This window comes from Rhinolophus sinicus, linkage group LG02, assembly GCF_036562045.2.
Source record: "Rhinolophus sinicus isolate RSC01 linkage group LG02, ASM3656204v1, whole genome shotgun sequence".
Classification (NCBI taxonomy): domain Eukaryota; kingdom Metazoa; phylum Chordata; class Mammalia; order Chiroptera; family Rhinolophidae; genus Rhinolophus; species Rhinolophus sinicus.
Genome location: NC_133752.1, coordinates 171650900 through 171668385, shown reverse-complemented (window position 1 = coordinate 171668385; position 17486 = coordinate 171650900). Strand labels below are relative to the sequence as shown.

At 37.7% G+C, this 17486-nt stretch overlaps 1 protein-coding gene across 1 annotated transcript in view; it reads left to right on the top strand.

Annotated features, from left to right (window-relative positions):
* Nucleotides 1-17486, top strand: part of PDE6H (phosphodiesterase 6H) — a 143628-nt gene that overhangs the window by 34646 nt on the left and 91496 nt on the right. The window lies entirely within an intron of this gene.

Below are 17486 nucleotides of genomic sequence, written 5' to 3'. Positions count from 1 at the left end.
CCTCTGTTCCCAACCCCTGCGATACTTGTTTTTCTTGCGGATCTTTTCCATTCACACTTCCTGATTCATTATTGTACTGTAAAGGGAAACTAAATGTGGTTGTTGGAAATTCTGGTATTTCTTTAAGCACCCTGAAATATTTTTTAATCTAAATTTTCTGATGATCATAGCAGTTCTGTCTGATTACAAAAGTTCAGAATATCTAGAAAAGTATAAAGGAGGAAACAGAATTACCCATAACCCGTAACCTGGAGAAAGGTACTATTCAGCCTTAAATTTTGGTGTTATACACACACACATAGACATTCTAGGACTGAAATAATATAACATGCAATTTTTCATACTGTTTTTCCTCTTAACATTTTAATGTATGCATGTTCCCATATAATTTAATACCTACTGAAAAGAGAATTTTTTATGGTTGCACCATAGCCCACCATGGTGCAACCATATTCTACCTTGGGTGCTACCCATGCAATGGAATCTGGCATGGATCCATGGACAAGACGGTCTCAGAAGCCGATTGATTAGTGACTCTTGAGAAAAACTTCAGTTTAATTCCTGGCTCTACTACTTCTTAATGTTTGACCTTGGGCAAAGTCCTCAATCTCTCTGTTCCTCAGTTTCCTCATATGTTAAGGGCAGATAATAATAGTACATACCTCATTGAATGCTTTGGTACATTCATAACCCTTAAAACAGCTTCTGGCACCAAGAAACTGTTCTATAAGGGCAAACAATTATCAATTTTTACCAAAGTTTATTTCAGCTTTGTCCTATTGTGAGTAATGATTTGTGAACATGTTTTGCACGTAAATCTTTGTGTGCTTGCAATTTTAAGACACATTCTAGAGATGCGACCACTAACCAATGAAATGTATATTTTTTGGACTTAATGGAAAACACTAGAGTATATGAAAATATCCCTTTAAGACTTTAAACATTTTTAACATTTCTCATTATCAACTGTTAATCTGAGATATTGAGGCGTCATGAAGAGAACTAGAATTAGAGTCTGAAAACTTGGATTATTGATCTAGTTCTATAACTTGCTGGCTGAGTTAAAAAAAATGAGTAAGCTGTGCCGAGCCTCAGTTTCCTCAACTTTAGAGTTGTCAGAAGTAAATAAGGAAATAATAATTATTGGGACTGTGCTGTGCTTCAAGGCCTTTTACTGTGTTTTCTCAACCTGTAAGGCAACTGTGAAAAGGAGATATTCGCTGGTGCATTTGCTGAGTCCCTGTGAGGTTAAATTACTTGTCAGTGATAACAGGCCCTTTCCTCTCGCCCCTGTGGCCCACGATCTCCATAAATTCAGGAGTGTAAGTGTCATTTTATTGTCTTGAATTATTTTGCTAGTTTTCCTAATGTGACTGCCATTTCCAGAGTAAGACCACGAGGGGGCAGCAGGGGCCTTTGTAATCTTTTTACACAAGGGGAGAGGGGAAGAAGGAAAGGAGATGAGACAGAGAGAAAGGGGGAGGGTGGGGAGGGAAGAGAGAGAACACCAACAATAAATGGGGGTAGGGAAAGGCCAGAGATCTGGTGTGTGAATGTGTGTACAGCTTTAAATTAAAAAAAGTTTTCTAACAGTATTTAGAGCCATTAAAAGATCACCTTTTGCCTTGAGAACTATTTTATGAAAGTTCCCTTGTGATAATTTAATTTTAGTTTTAGAGCATGGGGTTCACTCAGTTATCATTTTCTTGATGATACCCAGTTCTTCCAAATGCAATCTATTCGTGCTGTCTTGACGGGTAAAAGTGGTGTGGGTTTGGAAGTCTCACAGGACTGTGTTGACACTTTGCCTCCACATGGCTTCCTAGCTTTTGTGAATTTGAACAAGTCATGTTAGTTCTCCATCTCATGTTCTTTACATCTAAAGGTAGACATGATGACACCAATCTTGCAGGGCTATGTTAACAATGACATTGAGATGCTCTATAAAATATGGAATGGATCCATGAACTACACTGTCTTGGAAATAGATTGATTAGTGAGTAGCACATGGGCTCTTGAGAAACACACCTGATTCAATTCCTAGTTTTATCCCTTGCTTGATGTTTGACCTTGGACAAGGTAATTGCCTCTGTGCTCCTCAGTTTCCTAATGCCACTAACACTTTGTAGGTCCTCAAAGCACGTTGGCTGTCTTTATACTCAGATCTTTGAGGACCAAGAACTCAAAGAGTGTCCAACAGAGTGAAAGTTAATTTTTATTTTTTTTGTGTGTAAACAGCTGCTTAGGAAAAGATTTTTCCAGTTTTCTAGAATAAATTCTAGACATTCTAGACTAGGTTTCTCAAGCTACTTTCAGAGCGTGGGTTGAAGTAGTCACTAGAGAGGTTTGCCTAGGAGGGAATTGTGTCTTTTGTCACTAGCCTTAAGATTTGGAAATGTCTCTTAGTATTTCCTGTTTGGATCTTGTTGAACTTCTTCAGACTTATGTCAATTTAATGGGGTGTTTTACTGCCAGAGATTCTTGTAATTTAAAGGACTGTAGTTTGATAAAGATCCCAAATTTTGATAGAATGTTGTTAACATTTTAACTTGTCAGTTCTTTTCTATCTTCAGTAGGCTTACAGAAGTGAGCAAAACTGCCTCGACCACGGCATATTTTTTATAGTTTTATTTAGATAAAATTTTTAAATTTACAGAAACATTGCAAGGTGCTGTACAAGGAACATACTCGTTTATCCAAGGAACTCTCATTAGCCCTATTCACATTCATTGATTGTTCATATTTTCCCCACTTGCTCTATCATTCACTCTTTTTTTTCCAAACCACTTGAGAGTTGCAGACAACATACTCCTTGTTAAAAGATAAACTGAGGTATATTGAAAATTTTAAGAGTTTATTTGAGCAAAAATCAGTTTGAATCGAGCAGTGCATTGATAACGAAGCAGCAGCAATCTGGTTGCTTTGTGGTAGCCGAGTGTAATTGATACGATTGCTTCATGGGAGTAGAAATCTCCAAAAAATTTTCCAATATATTTATTGAGAAAAGTCTGCACATAAGTAGACTTGTGCATTTGTAATTCATGTTGTTCAAGAGTTAACTGTATTTGATCAGCTATAGATTTGGTTGTCTGAGGTTTTGATTTCTTAACCTTGAGACCTTTACAGGCTTAAATTTTTGTTTGCTTATGTAGGCTGATAAGCATTAGAACCTCTTCAGTCTAATGGCCTCCTTATTTAATTAATTTAACACCTGTAGGGACAGAACATTTTTTTATTCTTTAGGTCCTTTGGCTGGTCTAACAATCAAATCGACAGGTTAACAGAAGAAAACAAATTTAATTTTGTATGTACAGAGCCCCATAAAAATGAGACCCAAAGACAGTCAGGCAATTGATGCTATATGTCATCCCGAACTAAGGAACAGGATAGGGGTCTGGGGCTTTAGAGGGGAGGAAGACAGTTCACTGGAAGATGAGCGGGGATGTTTGGTAATCAGACATTTGCCCTGCCACGCACGTCTGTCAGACAAAAATGTTATCTCTGCTAACAGCTCTCTTTCTGGAACAGGCTCTCTATCTAAGTTCTTTTAGACAGTTAAGGAGAGGTAAAAGTTTTTCCTGAGTCTGCTGGGTCTTGATTGCCTTCAGCTCAAAATAATCCACATGCCAAAATGGCACATTTTGGGGTGGCCTGTTCTGGTCCCCTTCATGTCCTTTATGTTTACCTACGTCAGAGCTTGGCGAGCTTCCACGTCGGTGCACACAGCTACGTGTCAGGACAGAAGCTCCTGCATTCAGGACCCTTCTGGACCTGGCTCTGTGTACTTCTTCATCTGGCTGCTCATTTGTATTCTTTATAGGAACACTGGTAAAAATAAGCAAATGTTCCTCTGAGTTCTGTGAGCCACTCCAGCAAACTAATCAAACCCAAGGAGGGGGGCATGGGCACCTCTGATTAAGAGCCAGTCAGTTAGAAGTACAGGTAACAACCTGCACTGGTGATTAGCATGTGAAATGGGGGAAGTCAGCCTAGTAAGACTGAACCCTTAACCTGTGGGATCTGATCCAATCTCCATGTAGGTTGTAGGACTCCAGGTAGATTGAATTGAACTGTAGGACACCTAGCTGGTGTTGCAGAATTGCTTGAAGTGTGGAAAACCCACACATCTGGTGTCGGAAGTGAAGTTGTAGCACAATATTGAGAGTAAGGAGACACACAGGGCAGTGCTTTCCTTTACAGTCTCCACACAATGGTTGGCACTCAATAAGTGTTGGTTGAATGAATGAATGAATGAATGAATGAATGAATGAATGCTTTCAAACTTTCATTAACTGGGCATTCTCCACCACCCCCAGAAGTTGACACTTGTACTGGAAGTACAAATTGGAAGAGCTAATATTTCTAACAACTTCTAGTCATTTGTTCAAGTTTATTTCTCTCAAGGGACATGGAAGAATTAAAAAATGAATAAATAAAAAGAAAACAAGAAAGGAAGAAGGAAGCAAGAAAAAATAAGAGGAAAAAAGTAATAGAAAAAAAGAAAGAAACAAACAAAAGATAACTTTAAAAAATTTACTGAGACATCTTATGAAGTTGCTACAGTTCTATCCACTTTTTCCTTTGCTAATACATGTACCTGCTTTGACTGAGGCAATATTATCTTTGAGGATGAAGCAATGTATGGAAGGAGACCTGATGACTAGGAAACTTAGAGCAGGAGGAGAAGTTAGAAAGGGCCTGGGCTGGACAAATAGGACAGAATTACTGGTGGCTCAGAAGAGGATGTGAGACCCAGGCTCACATTAAGGCATAGGTCCAAGAACTATGGCTGGGTCTGTCCACAGCTCTGGATACACAATGGGCAGTAGAAGGTCCAACATAACTCTGGGACCATCTCAACACTTGGGGGGAATAGAGGGATTGAGAGTATTAGACAAGGGAGTAGCCATCCATCCATGCATTTGTTTATCACATTTTCTGAGCTCTGTTGAGGCCCAGGGGATTCAGCAGTAACCAACCAGATACAGTTCTAGCTTTCAAGGAACTTACACCTATATAATTGAAGTTCAGCTAATAGGTAACAGGCGCTTAACAGTTAGGAGGAGATTCAGGCAAAAAGCTCAATTTCCCTAGAGATATGAAACAAAAGATTAATTAGCTATAGGATGAAGATTACAATGGAGGTATAATCCTAAAATCATCAATTTTTAGTAGAGAATGGAAGCTATAAAATTTTCAAGGCATGGTTGGGATTGAGAGTACTGAAAGTTAATTATATTTCCAGAGAGGGGTCTGTGATCCCAGATAAATCCTGAGAGAAAGGAGCAACTGAGAGGACGTACGTCCAACACCAGGATCCGGGGCCCCTGGTCCCTTTGTGGTGCCAGCTACCTATGCAGCCATCTGGAAATGAGCAGGACTGGGCTTTTCAGAAGTGGAAGGCGTGGGCCCATCTGCGGGAAGGTGAAGATGGCAGAAATGGGAGAGGAAGCAAGAAAAGAGCTGCATTATGACATGAGAAGCCCTGCAGTTTGATTCTAGTGAGCTTTCTGACATTTCTATTTAGAGGTTTTAAAAATTGTGTGTGTGTGTGTGTGTGTGTGTGTGTGTGTGTGTGTGAGAGATAATATAACATTTGGGGGGCAAGTATTCTCCATGACACAGAGTTTTCTATTGAATGGTGTTCCTTCACTTTCTATACTTTCCCACTTTGGCCCATGTTTGGATTGAAGTCCTGATTGTGTCTTACGTACATCGAGCTTGCATGTTCAGCGCTCCATGGGTTAGCAGTTCTCGGTCACTTCCACGCTTGTGTTAACTCCCGGACTCCATTGAAATCAAGATACTTTTGTTTTGGTATAATGGTTTTCCATTCAATAGTCTTTCCATTTTGTTCATTAAGATGCAATGAGCTGGAGGGCTTTTTACCAGGTTTGTATCTGTACCCTGTGTGGTCAGCCCCTTCCTTTTATTTCCTACATGACATGTGTCTCCTCCTCAGGACTTCTAGAAAGGTATAATTCATGGAGGGTGACTCCTACTTTTCTCCTGATTGTTGTAGTGAGGTAATGCTTCCTGCGGCTCAGATGTCTACCTCTTGAGCTGTCTTGTAACCCATTAACCCCCCAGTGACACTGGCTTTTATCCTATCTCTTATTTCTTTGGGATCACAAACTACTCCCTAGAAATATAATTAACTTCCAGTACCCTCAGTCCTGACTGTGTCTTGAGAAATTTGTAGCTTCTGTGCTCTACTGAAAATTGATGGCCTTTCTCCCCCACCTAGATATTGCCTCTCTAAAAAGCGAGGTGAAGTGTGGGTTTACTGTCCATTGCTGTTCCTTGAGAGGTGGGAAGAGTGAGTTCTCTTTTCATGGAATGGTGCTGAGGACAGAGGATAATCCATGCTGTACTTATTTTTCCTCTAGGTTCTGTGACTATCTGATGTCAAATCCATTTTACCAACTTAAAGACTAATTTTCTTTGAAAAACTCTCATCTACTTGAAAAATTAATATTCAATTCAAACATAATATTGGTTTTATTCTATAAAATTTATAACCCTGGCATCATGTTGACAGAATTTTTACTCTTCCCTTGCTTGCAGACGTGTTACAAATATTCTTATATTATTTAACAATGAATGGTACAAATGAATCATATTTCTCTAATTGTTACCTTATTTTCTTTTTCACTGACCAGAGAAAATGTTTCAGCCTATTTTACCCCAAATGTATAACTATCAAATAACACATGTTATTACATCAGTTTCGTCTAATTCCCTATTCATTCACTATTGTTTTGAATAATCTCTGATCTGTGGTAGCCAAATTTCCCCCGTTCCCCACTGTTCTTTTCTAATATTTGAAGGTACTGTTCTGTTCTTTCAAGTTTTTCCTTTCCAGACTCAACATTCTGACTCAGCTGTTCCTCAGCCTCTATCTTCTTGCCATCTTCCTTGTTCTGAATTTCAGTAAGTCAGTGACTCTTCAGAAATACGGCAACAGGGCACCACACGTGTGTCTAATCAGTGGGTCTAAATGCTTCTTTTGTTCTGAATGCTCTCCTTCTACTGTTGCAAACTAAGGTGAAGAGGCTTTTCTCTGGAAATTATGTCATTCTTTTGACTCATTGAATTTGTACCTATTAGAAATCATAAGTCATTCCCACATGAACTTCTATTATTGTCAGATATCTTGTTCTCCAGTTCCTTTGTTGGGATGAAGTGTGTGGAGCGGTATGTTGTCCTTTTGTCCTCACTCTCCTGACTTGTGTTTATGACCCCTTGTACTCTAAATCTACTTTCCTGAAGTGGTGGTACAAACATGTTTTTTTCTTATCTAGAAGATTTTTCTATGTTTGATTCTTGTCCATATGAAACTATAGTACCTAGTGGCTCCTTTCTGACTCAGCATACTTCTCTGAACTTGACAGTATTTGTCAAATTCACAAACCCTGATGTGCAGAGTTTGTGATTCTCTGATACTATCTAGATGAATTCTAGACACAGTTTTAATATCTCTTGGCCAGGTTTACAGTCTTGATGTTTAAGTTCTCAATGGCATTATCTCTTTCAAGTCCTTGCATGATCAAAGGACACAGTGTTTAAGAGACAGGTGGAAGGGGGTTTCACTCCTAACTTTTTTTAGTCTAATGACAGACACTAGGCATATTATTTATCTTCTCTGAGTCTCAGATTACACGTTTGGAAAATGCAGTTAATACTGTCAACCTCAAATTGTCATTATTAGTATTGAATAAACTAAGTTTGTAGGGTTTAAGACGGTGCTCAATGAATGGCAGTTACTACTATAGCTTTTATTACTATGATTATTATTGTGTAGAAGGAAGTTGGTTAGACCCAAATTGATATCTTTGTTGTTCTTAGCACCATACGCTAGTCATCAGATCAAACAAGTCAAAATCATCTACACCTGATAGAGTCCAGACAAATGACCTCACTTTTCATATATCTATGTTTTCAGTTGTAGTCCGTTAGTTGACTGCTTAGCAAAGACCTTGGGGTGGAGGATAAAGAGATTTAAGGATCAATGAGGGGCCTTTAGTGTTCTTTTAAATGTTAAATTATATAATTCCTTTAAGTTGCAACTGCTCAACATTTTATTATTGTTCACTTTTCCTTTTTTTAAAGCAATTATGAGTGTTGTAAAGATTATTATTTTTCTCTTATAGAAAAAAATATATGTACATTTTGCAAATAGATGTTTTGTAATTTCAATGTATATTTAACATTTGATTGTAAAAGTATTAATTGATAGACATCACGTTATTATTCAGATGTAGAGAGTCATAAGAATATTTTAACTGAGATGTAACATAGGTTTTCTGGACCTGGAATACAGTTTCACTACTTAATTAATAGTATTTTTTTCCCCTTAATTAAAACAAAGAAATGTGCCTTTAAATGTTGTTTCAGGCTGGAAGATCTTAGGTAAAACCCTAATTGCCTTCAAGGAAAACATAATTTTCCAGCCAGCTTAATATAACCACACAGTTCTACATTCATGTAAATTGTGTACAAAAACAGAACTGTACTGTAATATTGAGAAGGAAAGTTTCGGTCAAGCTGGATTTTGACTACAGTTACATAAACATTGACATTTTGTGATTAATCACCAGGAAAACAGTCACATCAAAAGTTCAGTGTGAGCGTTGTTTTCTTATTGGCCTAGCAGAACAGATTGGTATGATTCTCTCGATTTGAATTGCGAGGTTCTGGAGTCAGCTAGGGCATAAGAAGTGGACAACTAAGCACGTGGCCTTTTCTACTTGCTTGCTTGTGCCTGATTTTCCTTGAACTTAATAGGGGCTTACAGGCTATAGCTGGGGAGATGTCTGAAAAGGCAATTGTCTATGGAAAGGTTGATACATGACTTTTGTGTATCAGGCTACCATGACTTGACTGCAGATTTTTTCCTCAGGGGAGATTCTGGGTTGGGGAATGGGTTGAAGAGTCTGACACAGGGTTACCTTTTACCTAGATGGAAATGGTGGTGGTGGAAGGAAAGGCAAACAAAGGGAAATGAAAGACACTGGAGAAAAACAAACCTATTTTAGGAATTTCCCTTGAGTTGGTCCTTTGTATGATGAAGAGTCTTCCATTCTCAGATTTAGGTTAGAAGTATTAAATTATTAGAAAACACAGATACATAAATCAGTATATTTTTACATTGATGTGTATAACATATAAGAAACTCCTATTTCAAAGATTAATGTTAGAAATTTTTTAAAAAGTGACTTAAGAGTTGCTAAAAAGTGGTGTTTACTAGTGTATATTTTTACAAGTTCTATATCTAGAAGTATGCGTAATAGTGTAGATAAAAATATCTAACCTGGGTCAACCTTTCTATGTATGTTTTCCCCTCTCATGTACTAAATATGCACTTGGCAGTTCAAAAATTCTCATCATCCAACTTAATCCCTATAATAACCCATAAGGTAGGTAGAACAGATATTATTAACCTTATTTTCTAAGTAGGAAACTGTGGGTTAAATAGGCTAAATAACTTTAAGTAACACATAACTAGTAAGTGTTAGGACTAGTATAACACCCACATCTACTATCTACTGTTTTTAACCCCCAAATCATTTCTACTATATCACATGGACCATCGCAAAATAAAATGTGTAATACATGTTTATATTACTTTAATTACATTTGAGATTATGAGACATGACCTACTTAGAGACTAACAGAAATTCTTTCCTTCCTTGTCAAACTCTTAATTATTACCTTTATTTGACCACATTTAATTCACAACCCAGGGCTACGGTTACGAGACCTAAAGAATTACATCAGATATTCAAAAAACAAAATCCAAGCTCCAAATATTCTCATCTAAATTATATGCATAATTTGTACACATTAACAAAGAGTCAAAAATTGGGCCTAAAATGCCAAATAGTTACTTAATTTCATTTCTGTGACCATTCACCAATCTAACAGCTCAATTATAATCATATCATTATTTACCTGTCATTACATGCTCATTCTATTCATCCTGGAATACCTCATTTCCTTCAGCTTGTTTTTTTTGCATTTTATACTGTACAATCATCTCCCTCTTCTGAATGAAATGGGGGCTAACAGCTGGTTTTATGAATATAAGTATTGGCTTAATGTATCTCTCCCCTTTGAGCATAGATAAAAATCATAGAATATTGGGAGAGAGGTTCAACATGGCATATTATGTAAATGCTATGCCTACCGCATTAGATCACACCAAAATTACAAATAAATTATAGAACAATTTGAAGACTAGCTGAACAGAACCTGAATAGCTAAGGATATAAAGAAGAGACCACATCGAGACTGGTAGGAGGGGCAGAGATGCAAAATGGGCTGACCCCAAATGCACAGATAATGGTTGAGCACCAGGAGGGACACCTTGGTGGCAGAGGTCCCCCTGGAAGAGAGAGGGGTCCCAGCCCCACACTGGGCTCCCCAGCCCAGGGGTCCTGTGCCAGGAATAGGAATTCCCACATCTGTCAGTGAGAATCAGTTAGCACTCTGTCTGCCCATCCCGGTGAAATGGAAGGTGGCTGGAAACCCAGATGCCCTCTTAACGGGCCCACCCACAGACTCACTCGCACTCACCTGGTCTCTGGTGAAGGGGCGGCAACTTGAGAAGTGCTAGAGACATACGGGGGAAGACTGAGTTGTGTGGCTTTGAAGTGAGGGCTGGAGTAGCCATTTTCCCTCTGTGGAGCCTGCCTCATGTGTAGCCTACAGGAGAGTGCCATATTTTCTATGTTGAACCCTCTCCTAAAGCGCCAAACCTGAGACCGCACTAGTCTGGTAAAATCTGCGCATGTGCACCACCTTGATGACGCTCTGGGTCCCCGCCCTGCATAGCTAGTACTATATTGCCTGGGGCACTGTCAGCTACTGAGTGGCCAGCCCCACCCCACAAACTGCAGAAGCCTTTTATAGCAGCGGACTGCTCATGGTGGCCCGAGGAACTTTTGGTTGTGGACAGTGAGCCACAGCCTCTCTTGGGTGCTGTCAGGGACCTGCAGGCCTCAGGTGAGTGGTGGCTGGCTGCCGTGTTCTCAGGGCATTTTTGCACAGTGGTCACAGGCCCAGACTGATGTGAGAACCGAAATCACATTAACTTTGTAAAAAACATTGCCCACAACCCGCAGCTCCCTGGAACCCTGCCCCACCCACCTACAGCTGCATTGCCTGGGGCACTCTTAGTGTCTGAGCAGCCAGCCCTGCCCCACACACTTTGGAAGCCTTTTATAGGAGTGGACAGCCTATGGCTGTCTGAGGAACATTTGGTGGTGGACAGTGGGCCACAATTTGTTCTGCAGCCTCTCTTGGGCTACTCTCAGGGATCTGCAAACATGAGGAAAGTGGTGGCTATCTGCGTGTTCTCAGGGCATTTTGTGAAGTGGTCACAGGCCAGGCACTGGTGCAAGAACTGAACCTGCATTAACTTTATAAAAACCACTGGCCATGCCTTGTGACTCCCTGGGATCCTGCCCCACCCAGCGAAATGGAGGCAGCCAACCTACCAGAGACAGAGTTTAAAATAGTGGTTATAAGAATGCTTAAGGAACTTAGTGAGAATTTCAACAAAGAGATAGTAAGCATAAAGAAGGATATAGAAACCATAAAAAAGATTCAGTCAGAAATAAAGAGTACAATAATTGAAATGAAGAATACACTAAAAGGAATCAGTAGCAGATTAAATGAAGCAGAGAATCAAATCAGAGGTTTAGAAGACTAGGTAGCAGAAAACCCCCAATCGGAACAACAGAAAGAAAAAAAAGAATTAAAAAACAAACAAAAAACAAAGATAGTTTAAGGGACCTCTAAGACATCAAGCATAACAACATTTACATCATAGGAGTACCAGAAAGATAAGAGAGGGAGAAAGGGATCTAGTACTTATTTGAAGAAATAATGACTGAAAACTTAACTAACTTGGTGAAGGAAATAGACATATAAGCCCAGGAAGTGAAAAGAGTCCCAAACAAGATGAACCCAAACAGTCCCACCCCAAAACACATTATAAGTAGAATGGCAAAGGTTGAAAACAAAGAGAGAATCCTAAAAGCAGCAAGAGAAAGACAACCAATTACTTGTCAGGGAGGTCCCATAAGACTGTTAGCTGATTTCTCAACAGCAACTTTGCAGATCAGAGGGTGAGTGGCAGGAAATATTCAAAGTAATGAAAACCAAGGCTCTACAACTGAGACTTCTCTACCCAGCAAGGCTATCATTTAAAATTGAAGGAGAGATAAAGAGCTTCCCAGACAAGAAGAAGCTAAAGAAATACATTACCACCAAACCAGTATTATAAGAAATGTTGCTAGGACTCCTTTAAGCAGAAGAAAGGAGAAAACAAACGAAGATGAAAAATATAAATAATAAAGGTAATAACTATACCTATCAGTAATCACTTTAATTGTAAATGGATTAAATGCTCCAATCAAAAGACATAGGGTAACAGAATGGATAACAAAACAAGACCCATGCATGTGCTGTCTACAAGAGAACCACCTTTGATCAAAAAACACACATAGACTGAAAGTAAAAGATGGAAAATATATTTCACACAACTGGAAATGCAAAAAAAGCAATACTTATATCAGACAAAATAGATTTTAAACAAAGACTATAATAAGAGACAAAGAAGGGTATTACATAACAATAAAGGGATCAATCCAACAAGAGGACATCACTCTGGTAAACATTTGTGTATCCAACATAGGAGCACTTAATATATAAAGCAAATATTGACCAACATAAAGACAGAGGTCAAGAGTAACACAATTATAGTGGGGGATTTTAACACCACACGGACATCAATGGACAGATCTCCCAGACAGAAAATGAACATGAAACATTGGCCTTAAATGACACACTAGACCAGGTGGATTTAATTGATATTTTTAGAGCATTTCCCCCCCAAAGCAGCAGGATATACATTATTTTCAAGTGCACATGGAACATTTTCCAAGATAGACCAGATGTTAGGCCACAAAACAAGTCTCAATAAATTTAAGAAGATTGAAATCATATCGGGTATCTTCTCTGACCACAATAGTATGAAACTAGAAATTAATTACAAAAACAAACAAACAAACAAACAAACAAAAAAACACAACCCCAGAAAGACACCCAAACACATGGAGGCTAAATAACATGCTACTAAATAATGAATGATTCAACAATGAGATCAAGGAAGAAATCAAAAGGTACCTTAGACAAACAAAAATGAAAATACAATGACCCAAAATCTATGGGACACAGCGAAAGTCCTAAGAGGGAAATTCAAAAGAAACAAGAAAAATGTCAAATAAACAGTCTAACTTTACACCTAAGGGAACTGGAAAAAGGACAGCAAACAAAGCCCAAAGTGAGTACAAGGAAGGAAATAATAAATATCAGAGCGGAAATAAATGACATAGATGCTAAAAAAAGCCCCCCAAAACCAAAATATACAAAAGATCAGTGAAACCTTTTTTTTGAAAAGATAAACAAAATTGACAAACCTTTAACCAGACTCTTCAAGAGAAAAAGAGAGAGGACCCAAATAAATAAAATCAGAATGAAAGAGAAGTGACCACCAATACCACAGAAATACAAAAAAAAAAATTAAGAAAATACAATGAGCAACTGTAAGTCAACAGATTGGACAATCTGGATGAAATGGGTAAATTCCTAGAAGCATACAATCTTCGAAGGTTGAATCAAGTAGAAACAGAAAATCTGAACAGACTGATTACTACCAACGAAATAGAATCAGTAATCAACAAGCTCCCAACAAACAAAAGTCCTGGACCAGATATCTTCATAGGTGATATTTACCAAACATTCAAAAAAGGATTAATTCCTATTTTCCTCAAACTGTTCAAAAAAATCCAAGAGGGAGGGCTTCCAAGCTCATTTTACTAGGCCTCCATTACCCTGATTCCAAAACCAGACAAAGACATTACAAAAGAAAGGAAAATAAAACTATAGGTTAATATCCCTAATGAACACAGTTGCAGTAATCCTCAACAAAATATTCGCAAACCAAATTCAACAATACATAAAAAAGATCATACACATGATCAATTGGGATTCATTCCTGGTATGTAAGGTTGGTTCAATATCTGCAAATCAATTAACGTGATACACCACATAAACACAATGAAAAATAAAAATCATTTGGTCATATCAATAGATGCAGAAAAAGCACTTGACAAAATCCAGCATCCATTTATGGTAAAAACTCATCAAAGTGGGATTAGAGGGACCATGTCAACATAATAAAGGCCATATATGGCAAACCCACAGCTAACATACTCAGGGGGGAAGAGCTAAAACCATTCTCCTTAAGATCAGGAGTAAGGATGCCCACATTCACCACTTTTATTTAACATAGTACTGCAAGTCCTAGGCACAGCAGTCAGAGAAGAAAAAGAAATAAAAGGCATCCAAATTGGAAAGGAAGAAGTAAAACTCATTATTTGCAGATGACATGATGCTATATATAGAAAACTCAAAAGATTCCACCAATAAACTATTAGAACTGATAAATGAATTTAGTAAAGTAGCAGGACACAAAATTAGTATTCAGAAATCAATTGCATTTTTATACACCAATATTGAACTACCAGCAAGAAGAAAACAGTCCCATTTACAATTGAATAAAAAAATAAAATTCTTAGGAATAAATTTAACCAAGGAAGTATTAGGTTGATGCAAAAGTAGTTGCAGTTTTTGCAATTATTTTTAACCTTTTAAACCACAATTAGTTTTGCACCAACCTAATAAAACACCTGTACTCAGAAAATTATAAGACATTGAAGAAAGAAATTAAAAAAGATACAAATAAATGGAAACATATACCATGCTCATGGATAAGAAGAATTAATATAGTTTAAATGTCCATACTACACAAAGCAATATATATATATATATATATTCCATGCAATCACTATCAAAATGACAATCGTATTCTTCACAGAACTAGAACAAATAATACTAAAATATATATGGAACTATGAATGACCTCGAATAACCATGGCGATCCTAAGAAAGAACAAATCTAGGGCTTATACTACCTGAGTATATCAAATTATACTAGAAGGCTATAGTAATCAAAACAGCATGCTATTGGCATAAAAACAGACACATAGATCAATGGAACAGAATAGAAAGCCCAGAAATAAACCTATGCTTATATGGGCAATTAATCTATGACAAAGGAAACAAGAATTTACATTGGGATAAAGACCGTCTATTCAATAAGTGGTGCTGGGAAAACTGGACAGACACATGCAAAAAAATGAAACCGGACCACCTTCTTACTCCATATACAAGTTTAAACTCAAAATGGACTAAAGACTTCAATGTAAGACCCGAAAACATAAAACTCCTACAAGAAAATACAGGAATAAACCCTCAGACATTACCCTTAGTAATATTTTTGCTCGTATATCTCCTCAGGCAAGGGATACAAAAGGCAAAATAACAAATGAGACTATATCAAACTAAAAAGTTTTTTTCACAGCAAAGGAAAACATTAACAAAACTGAAAAGACAGCCCACTGAATGAGAGACGATATTTGCCAATAATATATCTGATAAGGGCTAATCTCCAAAATTTATATAAAAAAAATTACAACTCAACACCAAAAAAACCAAACAATCCAATTAAAAAATGGGCAGAGGACCTGGATAGACATTTCTCCAAAGAAACATACAGATGGCCAACAGATATATGAAAAGATGCTCAATGCCACTAATCATTAGAGAAATGAAAATAAAAACCACAATGTGATACCACCTCAACTATGGTCAGAATGGCTATCATCAATAAATCAAGAAAGAAGTGCTGGTGAGGATGTGGAGAAAAGGGAACCCATGTGCACTGTTGGTGGGATTGTGGGTTGGTGCAGCCACTATGAAAAACAGTATGGAGTTTCCTCAAAAAATTAAAAATAGAACTACTTTATGACCTGACAATTACACTCCTGGGTATTTATCAAAAGAAATCCAAAACACTAATTTGAAAAAATACATGCACCTGTATGTTCACTGCAGTGCTATTCACAATAGCCAAGATATGGAAACAACCAAAATGCCCATCAATAGATGATTGGATAAAGAAATGGAGGTACATTTACACAATGGAGTGTTACTCTGCCATAAAGAAATGAAATCTTACCATTTGCAACAATATGGCTAGATCTAGAGGGTATTATGCTAAGTGAAATAAGTCATACTGAGTAAGACGAATATCATATGATCTCACTTATATGTGGAATATAAAGAACAGAATAAACTAACAAACAAAACATAGACTCATAGATACAGAGAACAAACTGATGGTTGCTAGATGGGAAGGGGGTTGAGGGGATAGGTGAGAAAGGTGAAGGGCATTAGGAAGTTCAAATTAGTAGTTACAAAATAGTCACAGGGATGTGAAATACAGTATGGGGAATATAGTTAATAATGTTGTAAAAACTGAAAAACTAAAATCATAGAATATTAAGGTTTGAAGTTTCATCTGGTCTATCTGACAATCTATTCCAGGGATCTCCTTTGTCCCCGTCAAGTGGTGTTATCCCCATACTTAAATATATCCCATGATGAGAAAAGGGCTAACTTCACAGCCCTTTTCAAATTTGAACTTGTCTCTTAGATTTTGCATTCATTGAAACAAAATGTTCTCCCTGTGTTTTTCACCCTTTGTTCATAGTATTATACTACCCTCAGGATAACATATAAATGTTTTTTCTTCCCTTCGTGTTATATCTTTGCATGTTTGTACCTAGATGTTATACATACATCCCTGCTCAAACCCAAATAATGCTCAATTTCTTCAACCATTGGTCATATTAGCTTGGTTTTAAATCCCTTTCCTTTTCATGTTCATTCTCCTCCAGCAATAGTGCCTTGATCTCCAGAGCCCATCTTTGGGCTATAAAATAGAGCCATAAAATGATCCAGGGTAAAGACAGCCATTCTGAGCTTTCTAACAGGGAGGGGTGTGTCATGTGAGATTATGGCATGAGGAGAGGTCAAACAAAGAAGGGGGCTGCTCTTCTAATTTTAGCTGACTTGGTTCTAGTTACTGGGACACAAGAGGACATGGAGAGGGATATTGAAAATAACCGCCAGGTATGCTTAGAGAGGTATAGATGGGGTGAAGATTGAGTTGTTGAGTTACATTCCATGCCCTCTTCAGGAGGAGTAAGCTTTCTATCCCACCATTCCCAAAGTCATATGCCCAGCAAAACTTTAATTAATGATGAATTGTGGAAACAAAGCCAACCCAATTGGGTAACATCCAGAAACCTTCATTTTAGTGCATCCACCCACTTCTTCTGACTTATTTTGCATTTGATTTGGTAGTTGAAGCCAAAAAAAGACATTTTGTTAATTCTTTTTGAAAGCCCAGATTTATATGTGTACCAGGGCTAGCAGAACCAGAAAAGCTTCTTTGGTAGGTAAACTAAGTATACGGAGTGGTCTCTCATGAATCTTGGAAATCTTATAAA